Source organism: Hemitrygon akajei, chromosome 9, assembly GCF_048418815.1.
Source record: "Hemitrygon akajei chromosome 9, sHemAka1.3, whole genome shotgun sequence".
Lineage (NCBI taxonomy): Eukaryota > Metazoa > Chordata > Chondrichthyes > Myliobatiformes > Dasyatidae > Hemitrygon > Hemitrygon akajei.
The window spans coordinates 25,177,341-25,197,246 of NC_133132.1; the positions used below are offsets into that span (position 1 = coordinate 25,177,341).

General features: G+C 45.4%; 1 protein-coding gene across 4 annotated transcripts in view; it reads left to right on the top strand.

Annotated features, from left to right (window-relative positions):
• Positions 1-1,761: 1,761 nt before the first annotated feature.
• The window catches only part of LOC140732936 (uncharacterized), an 86,891-nt gene continuing 68,746 nt past the window's right edge, over positions 1,762-19,906 (top strand). For 3 of the 4 annotated variants that reach the window (XM_073055662.1, XM_073055664.1, XM_073055665.1), the window contains exon 1: positions 1,762-1,872. The gene's annotated coding sequence lies outside the window, so the exon portion shown is untranslated. The remainder of the gene's footprint in view (positions 1,873-19,906) is intronic. The other variant, XM_073055663.1, reaches the window with a different exon arrangement.

The window sequence follows — 19,906 nt, forward strand, 5'->3', positions numbered from 1 at the left end:
TGTGTCCCATGGCTGTATCAGTAACTGTAGTGTTTGGTTTTGGAGAGTATCAGTCACTGTAGGGGGGAGGTTTTAGGAGGTTGTTGGCAACCGTAGGTAGGAGGATTAACTGTTATTAACTCTTGGTGCTCTCACCTTCGGCCTTCAGCTGACTTGAACACGCAGACATTGGGCCTCCGACTACTCCAGCGGATTCACGGGTCTTTGTAGAGCCAGAGCTCTTGCCAAGGGGATGGTGGTCTGGACCTCACTGCCTGCAGAAAACACTCCTCAGATTTACACACTACCTGGACTCGTTCTGTGCACCTCTGCTGTTGAATGGGATGAAGCTGCTTTCAGCAACATCGACATAATGGAGTGAAAGGCCTCCTCTTGTTTTTATTGGTTTTCTCTGCAGCCTTGTCTTTGGCTCTGGTGTCCATCATCCTTTGGACTGAGTTACTGCTCATCCCTATTCATAGGGGCAGGATTTGCAGAGTTTTGATCCACCTCATTTAAAGATCCGTTTTATTTGATGCCTGTAAATGGAAACATGCAGCAAAAGGTGTCATTTGCGGCAAATTAAATTAGCGAGGATTGACCACGCTTCTGGTTCCAACACAGCATGTCGACAACTCACTAACCCGAACCGCACATCTTTGGACTGTGGGAGGAAACCATTCGGTCACCAGGACAACGTACAAACTCTTTACAGGAATCGAACACCGCTGTAGTAGCGTTATGCTAACCGCTACGCTACCAATATCAACAGAATAGTTTATGTATTCAAAGTCTCTTCACACCCTCAGTATCTGCCACACTCCAGTGTTGCTAAAACCCAACCAATCGGCATCAGCTGCCTTGATGGATAAATTCCTTTGAACTACGGTCTGGCTCTTCCACCTGCTAAATGCTGGGTGTTCTGCGCAGGATCACCAAGAATTTACTTGGCAGTGTTGATGTCAAATGCCGTAGCACACGGTCTGACATCATAACCTGACTCCTCCTGGGGGTGGGGTGCTGATTATCCAAGATGAGTTTGATGAGCCAGGTCTGTCAGTTGTGCCACTGGTCATCTGAATCTGGAGAACAGTTGGACCTCTCCTCCAGCTAAACTTAGGTCAAACCAGCATCTATTGTGCTCAGCTTGGGCTTCACTGTATAAAAGTGTTCGTTCGTGTGTAATGCCGCCTCGGGTTGCGTTCTCATTGACTGCCACTTCTCTCAGCTAGAAAACTCCAGCCCTGACCCAAACCAACCAGTGAATTGAGACGGTTTGAAGAGAGTGAGGACATTTCCAGCGGAACCAAAAACAGTTCACGGCACTTTTGGTTTCGAAACAAAGCGTTGGGAACAGATATTACAACAGAGGAGGAAGCCGGATCTCTGTCCAGCCGCCACAACGGCAGAAATGCTCTTACTAGCCTCAAGCATTCCCGAGGCAAAAAAACAGCACCTCCGGAATTACGCGGGAAGGGAAGAATGGCACCAGGCAGACCAGCCGCCCTCCCCAAATTTACCCACGTGGAACATTTTTTTGTTGGGGGGAGCTGTATCCATGGCGACCACCGCTCTCCACCCCCCCCCCCCCCGCGCCCAACACCTCCGCTCCGCTGTTTCGAATGAGGTCCGGCGAGAGTATGATAGGAGCACGGCGATTGGCCGCTGGTCGCCTGAAATTGGATACATGTTGCGAGCAGCTGGGCCAATGACAGCGTTGCTTTCGGCTCGCGTGGCGTTGGCAGGAAGCGGAAAAAAAGTAACGTATGCGCGCGCGGCCGCGTGACGGGGAGCCGGGTCGGGCCGGGCGGAGGGAGCGAGCGAGCGAGCGCCTGGCTGGAGAGAGCGGAGAGCGGCCCCGTGTCCGGGACACCGGCGCAGCGTTCAGCACAGGTACTGTATTCAGCCTGCACTCTCGGCCTCCCCTCTCAAGGCAAGTGGGGATCACCCTGCGGTCGCCCTCTTCCCTCTCCCCCACCCATCACCCCGCAAGTGACTCATGCAAACTGTTAGTGTCGGAAACAGTTTCTATACAAATTAAAATGGGCGGGGAGTTATTGCGAAAAACAACCGAGTTTATAATGTCATCCAAATTTGCAATCAGTCTTAAAAGCGAAACTGTTTCATAATGCAGGGAAATTGTGCTGTATTTTTAAAAGTGATTTTCCCAAAAAATCTTAATATGCTAACGGTCGGTTATTTGTATCTTGATGTAGTTTATTGCGTTTGAATTTGCAAGGTCACGAGGTTGTATATTTGGGTGCAGGTACCCACCCTGCTTGTCTGCGAGAGGTGTGGGCTCCTAAGGGGAATCTGTTCACCTTTCGGATTGTTTCTGGCAACTTTAAATGCAATTTTAGATCTCTTTAAGACCACGCATTCGCGCAGACGTTAGGGACCCAGTTAGACGCGTGTAGCTAATAAAGAAAATTATGTTAATCAAAGTTGATGTTTTGTGTATAAAAGATGAAGAGGTTCTAAAGCCCAATGATATATTTTTTTGAAAGCTCAACTTTCAGGATTGGTGTCTGACCTGAGAGTTTCTGACTTTTTTTGCAGGATCGACTTGCCCTTTTTTGTGGTTTCCGAAGGGTGGCCGGTGTTTACTACCAGGGTATCTGACTGCCGTTTTTCTGCATGAGTATACTGTGAATTTCAGGATGAGATGTACAAAGTAAAATGGTGGGCTTGAAGAAAGGCTACTGAAGAGAGTCGTGCTCAAAGCAAATAGTTTGGAGGCCAGAATTTGAAATCAGTCCCTTGGTTAGTTTCCCAATTCTGTGGGTAAATGTGGAGAAAGGAAGTTGTTGGGTCACTGGGACGTTTGGGGCTGCCCTGTTGTCCTTGGTCATTGACTTGGGCCACAGGCATGGCAGTGGTGCACCTAACATGTGAGCTCATCTTCCTTCACCTCCCCACTCTTGGTCCTTGATCGTGGTTCACATTTCAGAACTGCCACATTCACTGCTATTCCATTTGGAGACTAGAGCACACTCTTGTTTTTTTGGTGGATGTTTTGTTTCCCAGGGATTTGTGGAGTCTGCTAAGGGGTAGTGATGAAAAACAAGTAAATGTGAGTGACTTCTCCATCCTCCAACACCATCACACAGATCCCTTTCCCTGGAAATGCCAGGGTTGTCTTTGATCATTCATTGGTCTGGCAAGTAGTCCAGTATGAAATCCTCAGGAGTACTATACAGGGTACTGGTGAGGCCGCACCTGGAGTATTGTGTGCAGTTCTGCTCTCCATACTTGAGGAAGGCTTTGGAGGAGGTTCACCAGGTTGATTCCAGTGATGAAGGGGTTAACCTATGAGGAGAGATTGAGTCGCCTGGGACTATACTCTCTGGAGTTCGGAAGAATGAGCGGGTATCTTATAGAAACATACAAAATTTTGAAAGGGATAGATAAGATAGAAGTAGGAAAGTTGTTTCCATTGGTAGGTGAGACTAGAACTAGGGGACATTGCCTCAAGATTCAGGGCAAAAGATTTAGGACGGAGATGAGGAGAAACTGTTTTTCCCAGAGAGTGGTGAATCTATGGAATTTTCTGCCCAGGGAAGCAATTGAGGCTTCTTCGCTAAATATTTTTTAAGAAACCATTAGATAGGTTTTTACATAGTAAGGGAATTAGTGGTTATGGGGGAAAAGGCAGGTGGATGGATTTGAGTTTACAGATCAGCCATGATCTTATTGAATGGCGGGGCAGGCTCGATGGGCTCCTGTTTCTTACGATGTCCTTCATGGAGAATGCTTGCGGAGGTGGTTTCACAGGCAGTCAGTACACGGTCCTTGACAGATTGGAGTCAGAATCCAGAATACTCAACTCCATACAGCATTGGGTCTAGCCGTCTTAGGAAATGGAGCCTCTGCCGTGACAAGGTGATGATCCTCCTACAAGTACAAAGTGCAATACAAATGGAGTTGCAGAGCTGCTAATCCTGTACTTGACAAATTCTTCTGTGTCTTTCCTATCTAAATACCCGTCCAAACCCCTTTGTAACTGTATAAAGAGTGCCTGTAAAGTGTTCACCTGCTTGGAAGTTTTCATATTTTACTCTTACAACATTGAATCTCAGTGGCTTTTTGACACTGGTCAACAGAAAAGACTTCTGTGTCCAAGTGAAAACAAATTTCTACAAATTAGTCTAAATTTATTTCAGTTATTAAACACAAAATAATTGATTGCATAATTACTCACCCCCTTCAAGTCAGTATTTAGTAGATGCACCTTTGTCAGCAATTACAGCCTTGAGTCTGTGTGGACAGGTCTCTTATCAGCTTTGCACATCTGGACACTGCAATTTTTCCCCATTCTTGTTTACAAAACTGCTCAAGCTCGGTCAGATTGCATGGGGATCATGAGTGAACAGCTGTTTCCAAGCAACACACACAAAATGCTGGAGGATGTCAGTGGGCCAGGCAGCATCTATGAAAAAGAGTAAACAGATGACGATTCGGGCCTACTTTTCAGCAAGAATAAACCCAGTCTGTCTGTCTTATATCCACAGCCCTCCCCTCTGGCCTAGTGTATCTTTTCTGTGCTCTCTCTATTGCCACATTGTGGCGACTACAACTGTGCACGATATTCAAAATGAAGTCATACCGATGTTTTGTACATCACCACTCTTCCCAGTTCTTTGACACAAGGTCTCAGTCTTTGAAGGCGTTCCATCAACTTTTCACTATTTACTGTTCCCACTTTCAGGGAGCTATGAACTTGCACCCTGAGGATTCTGTCCATCGGTACTCCCAAGGTCACTCGCTCTCCCTCATCACCTTGTGTGCATTAAGTTGCACGTGTGAATACTCCGTTGAATTTTCTAGCTGCTTTATGACCCTTTATCTTTTGACAGCCAGCATTATGTTCAACATTGTTGTCATCTTTGTTATTAATGAGGATGGAAATGTAGGTACTCTTGAAACATCTCATTCCCATCCCATTTATTTGTAAATAAATGTAACATCTCGTCAGTTTTCCGTGTCCACCTTAACTGAGATTGTGAGACATGATCTCCTCTGCACAAAACTATACTGACAAATGCTACCTTTCCAAGTGAACATAAATCCTGTCTCAACAACTTCCTCACCATTGATGCAAGGCTCACTGTAGTTTCCAGTTACTGTTTGAACAAGGGGACAACAATAGTTGTCTTCCAGTCTTTGCTACCTCATCTGTGGCTAATGAAAATGAGAACATCTCTGTCAGAGCCCCAGATATCTTCTCACTTGCTCCCCTTTGCAATCTGGGATGGATCAATTCAGTCTCGGCCCAAAATGTCGACTGTTTACTCTTTTCCATGGATACATAGAACAATACAGCACAGTATAGGCCCTTCGGCCCACAATGTTATGCCGACCCTCAAACCCTGCCTCACATATAACCCCTCACCTTAAGTTCCTCCATATACCTGTCTAGTAGTCTCTTAAATTTCACTAGTGTATTTCCACCACAGACTCAGGCAGTGCATTCCATGCACCAACCACTCTCTGAATAAAAAAAACCTTCCTCTAATACTCCTCTTGAACTTTCCACCCCTTACCTTAAAGCCATGTCCTCTTGTATTGGCCTGGGGAAGAGGTGCTGGCTATCCACTCTATCTATTCCTGTTAATATCTTGTATACCTCTATCATGTCTCCTCTCATCCTCCTCCTCTCCAGAGAGTAAAGCCCTTAATCTCTGATCATAATGCATACTCTCTAAACCAGGCAGTATCCTGGTAAATCTCCTCTGTACCCTTTCCAATGCTTCCACATCCTTCCTAGAGTGAGGTGACCAGAACTGGACACAGTACTCCAAATGTGGCCTAACCAGAGTTTTATAAAACTGCATCATTACCCCGCGACTCTTAAACTCTATCCCTTGACTTATGAAAGCTAACACTCCATAAGCTTTCTTAACTGCTCTGTCTACCTGTGAGGCAACTTTCAGGGATCTATGGACATGTACCTCCAGATCCTTCTGCTCCTCCGCACTCCCAAGTATCCTGCCATTTACTTTGTACTCTGCCTTGGAGTTTGTCCTTCCAAAGTGTACCACCTCACACTTCTCTGGGTTGAACTCCATCTGCCACTTCTCAACCCACTTCTGCATCCTATCAATGTCTCTCTGCAATCTTCGACAATCCTCAACACTATCCACAACACCACCAACCTTTATGTCGTCTGGAAACTTGCCAGCCCACCCTTCCACCCCCATATCCAGGTCGTTAATAAAAATCACGAAAAGTAGAGGTCCTAGAACCGATCCTTGTGTGACACCACTAGTCACAATCCTCCAATCCGAATGTACTCCCTCCACCATGACCTTCTGCTTTCTGCATGCAAGCCAATTCTGAATCCACCTGGCCAAACTTCCCTGGATCCCATGCCTTCTGACTTTCTGAATAAGCTTACTTTGTGGAACCTGGCCTGCTGAGATCCTCCAGCATTTCATATCTGTTGCTTGGATTTCCAGCATCTGCAGAATATGGCATCTGGAGCAATGCATATCTGCTGGAGAATCCTAGCAGGTCAAGCAGCATCTGAGGTGTGGGAAGGGATTGTCAAGACTCTTGCATCAGGACTGAAGGGAGACCTCCAGCAGATTGTCTTTAGCTCCAAAATGCACCGCTTGTCTCAAGCACCTTGTGTAAAATCTTGATTTCTGAGTGAAAAGTGTCTGATAGGAATGTGTGTACCTGAAGAGCCTTTTTCCTTGATTTATCACTCCTACACAGAGCAGGGGGCACCACCTCAATAGAAGAAGATCCCTTTCAGAACAAAGATGAGGAATTTCCTTAGCCAGGCAGTGGTGAATCTGTGGAATTCGTTACTGCAGATGGCTGTGGAGCCCAAGTGAAAACTAAACTTTGGTAAACACTCATCCTTGTGAGAAGTGACCTTTCCTTGCGCCTCGTGTGGTGAGGGGGAGAATTGGAGGGCAATTTTTAATCAAAATTCTATCAACATCAGTGCTTGAGGTCATCTTTGAGTATTCCTCTCCTGCCCAATTGCTGCAGTGGTGTGTGAATGATGCAGCTACAGGAGGCAGAGTGCAGTGCATTTGTCTTGTATGCAGGGCTGCAGTGGCCCATGCAGATTGTCCCCATGTCCTTGCTTTCGAACCCAGTCCCTCCCGTCTCTTGTTGTCTCTCCATAATGTTGAGCTGGCAGTCAACTTGCTGAGTTATTGCAGCAGCTGCAGAGCAGGACAATGACTTGGTTTGTGCTGCTGATTTTGTCCAGCACCACCATCTCACCTTACAGATAGTAATGGGAGCAGGCCAGGCCACTCAGCCTCTCACCTGCCTTCCTGTTCAATAAGATTATAAAAGATTTTTTTAAAAATTTGTCATATGTACATCAAAAGTGAAATGTGTTGATAAACACAAGAATCTGCAGATGCTGGAAATCCAGAGCAACACACAAAATGTTGGAACAAAGCAGGTCTGGCAGTTAGATAGATAGATAGATACTTTATTCATCCCCATGGGGAAATTCAACTTTTTTTTCCAATGTCCCATACACTTGTTGTAGCAAAACTAATTACATACAATACTTAACTCAGTAAAAAATATGATATGCATCTAAATCACTATCTCAAAAAGCATTAATAATAGCTTTTTAAAAGTTCTTAAGTCCTGGTGGTTGGATTGTAAAGCCTAATGGCATTGGGGAGTATTGACCTCTTCATCCTGTCTGAGGAGCATTGCATCGATAGTAACCTGTCGCTGAAACTGCTTCTCTGTCTCTGGATGGTACTATGTAGAGGATGTTCAGAGTTTTCCATAATTGACCGTAGCCTACTCAGCGCCCTTCGCTCAGCTACCGATGTTAAACTCTCCAGTACTTTGCCCACGACAGAGCCCGCCTTCCTTACCAGCTTATTAAGACGTGAGGCGTCCCTCTTCTTAATGCTTCCTCCCCAACACACCACCACAAAGAAGAGGGCGCTCTCCACAACTGACCTATAGAACATCTTCAGCATCTCACTACAGACATTGAATGACGCCAACCTTCTAAGGAAGTACAGTCGACTCTGTGCCTTCCTGCACAAGGCATCTGTGTTGGCAATAACATTTTGGGCTGAGACCCTTCATTAGTTCTGGAAAGGAAGGGAAAGGAGGACCAGGTAGAAGGTGATGTGTGAAACCATGTGGATGGGGGGGGGTCGGGATGAACTCAAGCCGGAAGGTGAAGGTAAAGGGCTGGAGAAGGAGGAATCTGATAGGGGAGTAGACTGGGAGAAAGAGCAGGAAGAGGAGGTGAGGAGAATTGGTAGGATGGGGCAACAGTGGGGAATTGCCTGATGTTGGAGAAATCGATGTTCATGCAATCAGGTTGGAGGCTATCCGGATAGAATATGAGATACTGCTCCTCCAAACTGGGAGGAAACTTAGTCCATGTACCAAGCCTTCCTGGATAATGCTTCTCAACTCTTTCTCCATTGATTGTATTGGTGCTGCTTCATTCAGTCATGCTGAGCTCGTAAATTTCATCAGCTTTGTCTCCAACCTCCACAGTGCCCTCAAGTTCACCTGACACCCCTCTCCCCTTTATTGATCTGTTTACCAATATGTTTTGTAAACCTACTGACTCCCGTGGTTATCCTAACGCACTCTTCCCATCCTGCCATTCCCTTGTCTCAGTCCCTTTGACTTCACCTCATCTGTTCCCAGGACAAGGTTTCCTTTCCAGAGATGTCCTCCTTTGAAGAATGGGTTTCCCTTCCTCCACCATTGATGGTGCCCTCACCTGCATTTCCTCCACTTCCCAAACATCCACTCTTAACAGGGATAGAATTCCTCTTGTCCTCACCTACCTCCCCATGAGCTTCTTTATCCAACATCATCCCCTGCAACTTTTGTCGTCTTCAACAGAACAGAACTCCACCACCAAGTATATCTATACTCTTCTTTCCCCCCCCCCCACCCCCCCCGCCACTCTGCTTTCCACAGGGATTGCTCTAATCTCCCTCCTGGCACTTCTCTCTGCACGCAGGTTAAGTGCCACACCTCGCCTGTGAATCTGTTGGAGTTGTTTATCTGGAGACCAACATAAAATGCTTTGTCGAGCACCACTCCAGCCATTAAAAACAGGATTTCCTGGTGGCCACCCATTTTAGTTCTAACTCCCATTCCCATTCATGACCACCCCCCACTGCCATGATGAGGACAAACTCCTTGTATTTCATCTGGGGTACCCAGCATGAACATCAAATTCTCCAACTTCTGTTCATTTTTTCCTCCTTCCTCCTCTTCAATTCTCCACTCTGGCTCCCCTCATCCCTTCTCCTCACCTGCCTGTCATCAACCCCTGGTGCCACTCCTCCTCCTTTCTCCCATGGTCATATCTTTCCATGAAGGAGAGATATCTTTCCTTTCCTGTCTTTCCTTTCAGTTAGTCCTGACGAAGGGACTCGGCCTGAAATGTCGACAGTGCTTCTCCTTATAGATGCTGCCTGGCCTGCTGTGTTCCACCAGCACTTTGTGTGTGTTGTTGTTTGAATTTCCAGCATCTGCAGATTTCCTCATGTTAACACAATTCGAGTTGTTCTTGGGGGGGAGTGGGGGTAGCCCTGCAAATGTCACCACACTTCCGCCACCAATCAGCATACCCACAACTTACTAACACTAACCATACACCTTTGGAATGTGGGGGGAGAGTTGCAGCAGGAGGAAACCCAGGCGGTCTGAGGGAGAACGTACAAACAGCAGTGGGAATGATCACAAATCGCTGGTACTGTAAAGCGGTATGTTAATTGCTATGCTACTGTGGCTCATTGACTGGGTGTTCCTCTCCAGCTGGATTGGGGGCACCTTCACCAGCACGACCAATTTCAAGGTGGCTGCTCCCCACCCCCTCCTCGAGGGCAGTTCAGGCTGTGCAGTCGATACTGACATCACTGAGGTGCCTACTTCTGCTTCCTGAATCACAACTGTCAGTCTCAACTCTTGATCTCCACTGTTCTTGATTCTCCCATTGTCCAAAGATCCAGCTATCTTAGCCAGCATTATTGCACAATGTTTTGACCCACCATTAATCACTCAGTTTAGAAGCAGAGTAGGTTGTACCTGCCTCTCTTTTCTTTCTCCCTGCACCCCAATTACTGATGCTCTCATATCATGTTCCTGCTCTCTCCCTGTACCCTTGAAGCCTCGTTTGTGTAGAAATTACATACCTGAAACATGTTCAGCAACTGTCTCCACTGCCTGCTGTGGTAGCAAATTTGGATGATTCCTCATCCTCTGAGTGAAGAAGTTTCTATTCAGTCCTGCCCTGTATCCTGAGACTGGCCCCCTGTTCTAGACCTGCGGTTAGAAGTGTCCTTTCTCCACCCACTCTCGGACGCTGTTGCATCTTATAGATTTCAGCGAGTCCCTGGTACCTCTGAACTCTGCTGAGGACAGACTTGGATCTCTCAGGAACTAGCGGTTCTCAATTGGCTAGAAAGCTGCCCATGCCATTCTGAACTGTCTTCATGTCCTCTTGTTAATGACTTGTTGTCCAATGAAAGCCTTCCATTATTTACACTCAGAAGCAGGGTCGATTCTCCTCAGTTTTACAGAAGTATGAACAACAGGGCTTCCTACAGCTTGCCCCTTGCATGCTGCTGCCATATTTTACTGTAACCTTCCATAGTTCTGTATCATGGTGAGGGATGTGCCAAAACAGAGGCCTTGTGCAAGGCCTACATAAATTCAGCATTAAGTATACATCACTCCCTTACAGAACCCAGAACCCCTTCCTCTCTGTCTGCATCTTTAGCATCTAAACCCCTGTAAAATTCCCCTGACTCCTGAATCTTGTTCTCATAGCAACCTCTGTACTGTATGAGTCTGAGAGATCCCAAATTGAACTGTCAGCGCCACTAATCTGAGGGCAACAGATCTGGAGAAACAGCCCAGTGGCTGTGATCCAAATAACAAACTTCAATTCTGTAAAGGTGAAGGAGCTACTTTAGCTCTCTAATATTCTCAAGTCTGAACTTGCAGTCTTCTTCCTCTATTCCCTATGGTGTTACTTTCATTCCTGATGTCCTCCAGCATGGCCAGAAAGCCTTTAACTTGAGTGTATTAAAAGCAGTAGCTGATTGATAGTTTTAACTCTGTCAAGCAACACTCTTCACTTTCAGGGCAGTTGATTATCACCAGTGGAACTTGTCTCACTGGTGGGATTTGAGGATTGGGCTGGTTCCAGTCGTTGGAGTGTTACCACTTTGATGTTCATCAGCTTCATTTTCTCTGGGGTGCTTGCTGACGCAGTCAGATAGTGACATGACATTAAAGGCAGCTTCACTCTCACCTCCTCCCCCCCATTGTCAGTACTTATTCAGCCCTTTGTTCAGTACTTAAACCATAGCTCTAAAGTCTACATTGAGTAACTGTCCCTTGAAAGCAGTATCCATCACTCTTGGTGAGAGTAGATTGTACTGTAGTTCGCACTGGGTAACTTTCTGCAGTGTGCTCCATAAGTCAGATTGTCCCTTGAATCACCTCACTCTAGAACTTTTCTCTTCCTAATTATTTCTGACCTTCTCTCCTAAGTTCTGACTTGCCTTTCCCAGTGTCTGTCATGTTGCCCTTTAGACTGATTCGTCCCCCAGGCATGAGTCAATTTCTTCACCCAGACAGTTAATCTGATTACCCATCCTAGTTAGCCCCCCACCCCCTCTATTACCCTCATCATTACACTGTAGACACTTTAAACCCACTTTTTTTAATACTATTCACATTATAAGTGTATTTATTCACATCTTATTCCATATCTGTACTTTAACCTCCAACTGCTTTAGCTTATTTATATATCATTCTTTATAATTGTTGAATGTTTTTTATTGTTTGTCACTGCCTAACCAACACACCACAGCCTAATGCAGTGGATTCTGGTTAATTGGGACCAGTACATTTTTGCCCAGTTAAGCAAATTCACCACTTTCTGGCTAAAGAAATTCTACCTCATCGGTTCTAAATGGACATTCCCTCTATTGAAACTGTGCCCTCTGGTTCTAGACTACCCCACTATATGAGGCATCTGTTCCACATCCACTCTATCCATGCCTTTCAACATTCAATAGGTTTCAATGAGATTCCCCCCTCCCCATTCTTCAAATGTTCCTGATATATTAACCCTTTCATTTCTGGAATCACTCTCATGAATCTCCTCTCCAATGTCAGCAAATCCTTTCTTGGTTAGGGGACCCATAACTACTCTCAACGCTCGAAATGAGGCCTCACCAGTGTCTTGTAAAGCCTCAGCATTGCACCATTGCTTTTATATTCTAGTCCTCGCAAAATGAATGTTAACATCGCATTTGTCTTCCTCACCACCAACTCAATCTGCAAGATAATCTTTATGGAATCCTGCACAAGGACTCCCTTTGCACCTTGGATTTTTGAATTTTCTGACCATTTAGAAAATAGTCTATGCTTTTGTTCCTTCTACCAAAGTGTGTGACCATACACTTCCTGACACTGTATTCCATCTGCCACTTCTTTGCCCATTTTCCTGATCTAAGTCCTTCTGCATCTCCCTGCTTCCTCAACATGCTTGCTCCTCCACCAATCTTCACATCATCCGCAAACATGGCCACAAGGCCATCAATTCAGTCATCCAAATCATTGATATATAATGTAAAGAAGCGGTCTCAACACAGACCCCTGTGGAAAACCACTAGTCACCAGCAACAAACCAGAAAAGGCTCTCTTTATTCCCACTCTCTGCTCCTGCCAATCAGCCACTGCTTTATCTGTGCTGGTATCTTTCCTGTAATACCATGAGCTCTTATTATATTTAGCAGCCTCATCTGCGATGCCTTGTCAAAGGCCTTCTGAAAATCCAAGTGAATAACGTCTACTTTCTCTCTCCTACCTGTTACTGCCTCAAAGAATTCCAACAGATTTGTCAAGCAAGATTTTTTCTTAATGAAACCATGTTGACTCAAGTACCCTGAGACATCATCCTTAACAATTGACTCTTAACATTTTCCCAACCACTAGGGTCAGACTAACTGGCCTATAATTTACTTTCTGCCTCCCTCCTTTCTTGAAGAATGGAGTGATATTTGCACATTTGCAGTTCTCTGAAGCCATGCTAGAATCTAATGATTCTTGAAAGATCATTACTAATACCTTCACAATCTGTTCAGCAACCTCTTTCAGAACCCTGGGTTGTAGTCCATCTGATCCAGGTGACTTATCTACGTTCAGAACTTTCAGTCTCCCAAGCACCTTCAACCTATTAATAGCAACTTCTGCTCCCTGACACTTGAAACTTTCAGCATACTGCCAGTGTCTTCCACAGTGAAGAGTGATGCAAAATACTTATTTAGTTTTTCTGCCATTTCCTTTTCTGTATAACATCATCATTTTCCAGCAATCCAAAACCTACTCTGGTCTTTCTTTTACTCATTTATTTATTTTTTATCCTCTTTGATATTATTGGCTAGCTTACCTTCATATTTCATCTTTTCCCTCCTTGGGGCTTTTTTTTTAGTTGCCTTCTGTTGGTTTTTAAAAGCTTTACAATCATTAACTTACCACTAATTTAGGATGTGGAAACTATGGAAAGGATGCAGAGGAGATTTACAAGGATGTTGCCTGGATTGGGGAGTGTGTCTTATGAGAATGGGTTGAGTGAACTTGACCTTTTCTCCTTTGAGCGACAGAGGGTGAGAGGTGACCTGATAGAGTTGGATAAGATGGTGAAAGGCATTGATTGTGTGGATAGTCAGAGTCTTTTTCCCAGGGCTGAAATGGCTAGCATGAGACTGCACATTAAGTTGCTTGGAAGTAAATACAGAGATGTCGGGGTAAGTTTTTTTTTATGCAGAGAGTGGTGATTGCATGGACCGTGCTGGAGGCGGAAACGACAGGGACTTTTAAGAGACTCTTGAATAGGTACATAGATCTTAGAAAAATAGAGGGCTATGGGTGACCCTAGGTAATTTCTAAAGTAAGTACATGTTCAGCACAGCATTGTGGGCCGAAAGGCCTGTATTGTGCTGTAGGCTTTATATGTTTCTAATTTTTGCTCTATTATATGCCCTCTTGTTTGCTTTTGTTGTTTTTGTCTTTGTCAACCGTGGTTACATCATCCTGCCTTTAGAATACTACTGCTTTAGGATGCATCTATCCTGCACCTTTTGAATTTCTCCCAGAAACTCCAGTCATTACTGTTCTCTTGTCATCCCTGCTCATGTCCCCTTCTAATCAACTTCGACCAAATCTTATCATTCCTTTATTCCACTGTAATACTGGTACATCTGACTTCAGCTTCTGCCTCTGAAATTGCAGGGTGAAGTCGCCCTCTTCCATTGGGTGAACTGGTCCTCCGTTTTCCTTTGGCTCTTCCCACTTTCTCTAAATTTGAGGGGTAGCCGTTGGCCCCAGTTATGCCTGCCTCTTCACTGGCTATGTGAAGCAGTCCATGTTAGAAGCCTTCCCCGGTAACACACCACCACTCTTTCTCCTGCATTGGTGCTGCTTCATACACCTCTGCTGGGTTTGTCAATTTGATCAACTTTGCCTCTGACTTCCACCCTACCCTTAAATTCTCTGACACCTCCCTCCCCTTTCTCAATCTCTGGAGACAAGCTCTCAACTGACATCTTTTATAAACCTGATTCCCACAGTTATCTTGACTACCTCCTTCCCACCCTCTCCTGTAAAGATGCTGTTCCCCTTTTTTCAGTTCCTCCGCCACATCTGTTCTCAGGATGCAGCTTTAAGTTCCAGGACATCAGGGATGTCCTCCTGCTTTGAATAAAGGGGTATCCCTCCAATATTGACTCTGCCCTCACCGGCATCTCCTTCATTTCCCAAGCATCCGTGCTCACCCCATCTCCCTGCTGCCCTAACAGCAATAGAATTCCTCTTGTCCTTACCTACAACCCCATGAGTCTCAGCATCCAACACGTTATCCTCTGCTACTTCCTCCATCTCCAAAGGGGTCCATCTTTACCCCATCCTCCTCCCCTTCACGCCTCCCAGCTTTCTGCAGGGATCACTCCCTCTGCGATTCCTTTGTCCATTTGTCTCTCCCCACTTATCTCCCTAAAACAAAAGTGGCTAAGTTGCTACACCTGCCCATTCACCTCCTGCCTCACCTCCATTCAGGTCCCCAACCAGTCCTTCCAGGTGAGGCTACACTTCACCAGTAAATCTGCAAATCATCTATTGTGTCAGCCTCTAGCGGTGAAACCTGGCGTAAATTGGGGGACCACTGCACCTCCACGTAATCTGCCACAAGCAGTACTTCCTGGTGTCCAAATATTTTAATTCTAATCCCCAGTCCCGTTCAGACATATTGGTCCATGGCCACCCACAGGATGGATAGCAAGACAGTATATTCCACCTGGATAGCCTCGGAACTGATGGCATGAATATCGATTTCTCCTTCTGGTTTAAAACCGCCCCCCCATTCCCCACTCTGACCTTTACCTTGTCTCAGCTGCCTATTAGTCCTTCCTTCTCAGTCCTAATGAACATCTCGGCCCAAAATGTTGACTGTTTATTCACTTCCATAGATGCTGCCTGACCTGAGGTCCTCCTGCATTTTGTGTGTGTTTCTCTGCAGATTTTCTCGTGTTTACGGTATTATGATCAGTGTTTGCTCAGGTTTCCTTTACCTTAATGTCCCTGATCATATCTGCTTCATACAGCACCAATCCAGAATTGCTTTTCCCCTAGTGGGCTCAACCACAAGCTACTCTAAAAAGCCATCTCAGAATCAGAATTGAATTGACTACTTTCTACATCCTTCACATACATGAGGAGTAATGAAGTGCAGAGACAAGAAGGTGTCTGTTTAATGCACAGGATGGTACATGTGAATGATCCAAGAGTTCAGTAATGTCGGGCAGCTGAGGAACTGGTGTATGTTACCTCTACTGGTGATACGATTCTATGTTCTCTGCAGAGGAGGGCAATTGAGCTGCTGGTGCTAAGGTGCACCTACCCTGTGTTCTGGTTTGGTGCCCAGTACAGCATCAGCTGCACTAAGTTCCCTTCAGTGATCTTGTAGAAGGATTGAGATAGGAGTTGTAATTGAGTTAAAGGAATTCTAATCCCCTTTTTTTGCTCCTGATAGTTTATTCAAGTGGGTTAAATCTCCCATGAGCTGTTTGTTGCATAGGACAGGCCCTTCGACCCACAATCATGTGCCAACCTTTTAACCTAATCCAAGATCAAACTAACCCTCCCTCCATTTTATTATCATTCATGTTCCCATGTGAAAGTTGATTAAATGTCCCTAATGTATCTGCCCATGTCAGGGTGTTCTACGCATCCCCCAACTCTGTTGTTTTTTTAAAAATAAATAAATTACCCCTGCCATTTTCCCCTCCCCCTCACTTGTCTCCAATCACCTTAACATTTCTCCCTTGGTGGGGAAACTCTAGCTATCCACTCAGATCATCTGGTACACCTCTGTCAAGTCACCTCTCATCTTCCTTCACTCCAAAGTGAAAAGTCCTAGCTTGCATACATAATAGTAGTCTCTCGAAGTCCGAGGAAGACGAATGTGTTGCGCAGTCAACGTCTGTGGGCACGCATATGACTTCTGAGACCGAAGTCCGAAGTGCAGATGGGGCAAGGAGCACCGTCTGTTGGGGCAGGAGCGGATGCCTTCCTGTGTCTTTCTTGACTCGCTTTGAGCTTGACTCTTTCTTGACTCACAGTTGGCTTGGAAGTTGTTTGCTGCCTTGGAGCATAGTTATGCTCCAAGCTTGCATAACCTATCCTCAAAAGACATGCCCTCTAATCCAGGCTGCATCCTGGTTAATCTTCTCTACACCCTCTAAAGCTTCCACATCCTTCCTATAATACGGCTCTCTGAATTTGCCAAGTTTGGATGTGGAATACTTGCCCACTTTTTTCATTCCTCCACATTTTATTTATATCTTTGCCTGTGACTCTTTTTCATAGAAGGACGAAGGCAACATCAGATCACATGACTCCCCTTTGAGTTTCATATGAGAGGGAACTGGGCCTGTATCCCCCCCCATCGTCACAGCACCATTCCACTAGAATAGGGGACCCCTCAGTCCATGGCATAAAAAGGGTTGGGATCCCCCGCACTAGAAGGACGCAGGGGCTGAAGAAGGCTGCTCATTGTTGCCTTCTCTCAGGCAATTGGGGAAAGAGCTCAGATAGTAGAGAGCACCCCTGTGGCCATCCCCTCAGTAATGGTTCTCTCGTTTTGGATGCAGTTGGGGGGATGGATTCAGTTTGGATTCTGAAGGGAGAGGGTGACCAGCCACAAGTCTTGGTACACGTTGGTACTAATGACATAGGTAGAAAAAGGGAGGAGGTCCTGAAGAGAGAATTCAGGGAGCTAGGTAAGAAGCTGAAAAGCAGGACCTCCAGGGTAGTAACCTCAGGATTGCTGCCTGTGCTACCTGCTAGTGAGTGCAAGAATAGCATAGTCAGGCGTATTAATATGTGGCTGAGAGACTGGTGTAGAGGGCAGGGATTCAGATTCCTGGATCATTGGGGCCTCTTCTAGGGGAGGTACGATCTGTACAAAAAGGATTGGTTACACCTGAACCCAAAAGAGGTCCAATATCCTAGCAGGCATGTTTCATGGAGGTTGTTTGGGAGGGTTTAAACTAATTCATCAGGAGGATGGGAACTGGAGTGATGGAGCTGAGGAAAAGGAAAACAGAAATAAGTCAAAGATAGCATGCAACAGAGATTATAGAAAGAACAGGAAGGAGATAAGGCTTAATCAAAGCCAGTAGCATGAGTTACAGGGCAGTAGAGGTGTGGTGCAGTTAAAACAGAAAGCAACAAATACTGGATTGAAAGTGTTATATTTGAATGCACACAGCATAAGGAAAAAAATGGTCAGTCTTGAAATTCAGCTACAGATTGGCAAATATGACATGGCCACCTCAGAAACTTGGCTAAAGGATGGCTGCCATTGGGAGCTGAACGTCCAAGGATATACGGTATATCGGAAAGATAGGTTAGTAGGCAGAGAGGGTGGTGTGGCTCTATGTATAAGAAATAATATTAAATCATTGGAAAGAGATGACGTAGGATTGGAAGGTGTAGAGTCTCTGTGTTAAGAAATGGCAAGGGTAAAAGGACCCTAAAGGCAGTTGTACACAAGCCTCCAAACAGCATCCGGGATGTGGATTACAAATTTCAGCAGGAGATAGAAAAGGCATGTCAGAAAGGCAATGTCATGATAATCGCTGGGGATTTTAACATGGAAGTGGATTGGGAAAACCAGGTCAGTACTGGACCTTGGGAGAGAATTTGTCGAATGTCTGAGGGATGGCTTTTTAGAACAGTTTGTTGTTCTTCTTGTTGGCTGTGCTGGATTGGGTGTTGTGCAGTGATCCAGAGGTGATAAGAGAGCTTAAGGTTAAGGAACCCTTAGGGAACAGTGATCACAATGATAGAGTTCACATTGAAATTTGAGAAGGAAAAAATAAACTACAGTGTGTCAGTATTTCAGTGGAATAAAGGAAATTGCAAGGGCACGAGAGGGGAACTGGCCAAAGTTGACTGGAAAGGGGCGTTTGCAGGAAGGACAGCAGAGCAGCAGTGGCTGAAGTATCTGAAAAATGAGGGAAGTGCAAGACAGATGTATTCCAAATAAGAAGAAATTTTCAAAGGGAAGAAGGACACTACTGTGGATGACAAGTGAAGTCAGAGCCAAAGTAAATAGACAATAGGTGCAGAAGTAGACCATTCAGCCCTTCGAGCCTGCACCGCCATTCTGAGATCATGGCTGATCATCTACAATCAATACCCGGTTCCTGCCTTGTCCCCATATCCCTTGATTCCCCTATCCATAAGATACCTATCTAGCTCCTTCTTGAAAGCATCCAGAGAATTGGCCTCCACTGCCTTCCGAGGCAGTGCATTCCAGACCCCCACAACTCTCTGGGAGAAGAAGTTTTTCCTTAACTCTGTCTTAAATGACCTACCCCTTATTCTCAAACCATTCCCTCTGGTACTGGACTCTCCCAGCAGCTGGAACATATTTCCTGCCTCTGTCTTGTCCAATCCCTTAATAATCTTATATGTTGCAATCAGATCCCCTCTCAATCTCCTTAATTCCAGCGTGTACAAGCCCAGTCTCTCTAACCTCTCTACGTAAGACAGTCCAGACATCCCAGGAATTAACCTTGTGAATCTACGCTGCACTTCCTCTACAGCCAGGATGTCCTTCCTTAACCCTGGAGACCAAAACTGTACACAATACTCCAGGTGTGGTCTCACCAGGGCTCTGTACAAATGCAAGAGGATTTCCTTGCTCTTGTATTCAATTCCCTTTGTAATAAAGGCCAACATTCCATTGGCCTTCTTCACTGCCTGCTGCACTTGCTCATTCACCTTCAGTGACTGATGAACAAGGACTCCGAGATCTCTTTGTATTTCTCCCTTACCTAACTTTACACCGTTCAGGTAATAATCTGCCTTCCTGTTCTTACTCCGAAAGTGGATAACCTCACACTTATTCACATTAAACATCATCTGCCAAGTATCTGCCCACTCACCCAGCCTATCCAAGTTACCCTGAATTCTCCTAACATCCTCATCACATGTCACACTGCCACCCAGCTTAGTATCATCAGCAAACTTGCTGATGTTATTCTCAATGCCTTCATCTAAATCGTTGACGTAAATCGTAAACAGCTGTGGTCCCAATAGCGAGTCCTGTGGCACCCCACTAGTCACCACCTGCCATTCCGAGAAACACCCATTCACCGCTACCCTTTGCTTTCTATCTGCCAACCAGTTTTCTATCCATGTCAATGTCTTCCCCCCCAATGCCATGAGCTCTGATTTTACCCACCAATCTCCTATGTGGGACCTTATCAATTACCTTCTGAAAATCAAGGTACACTACATCCACTGGATCTCCCTTGTCTAACTTCCTGGTTACATCCTCGAAAAACTCCAATAGTAAAAGCAAAAGAGAGGGCAT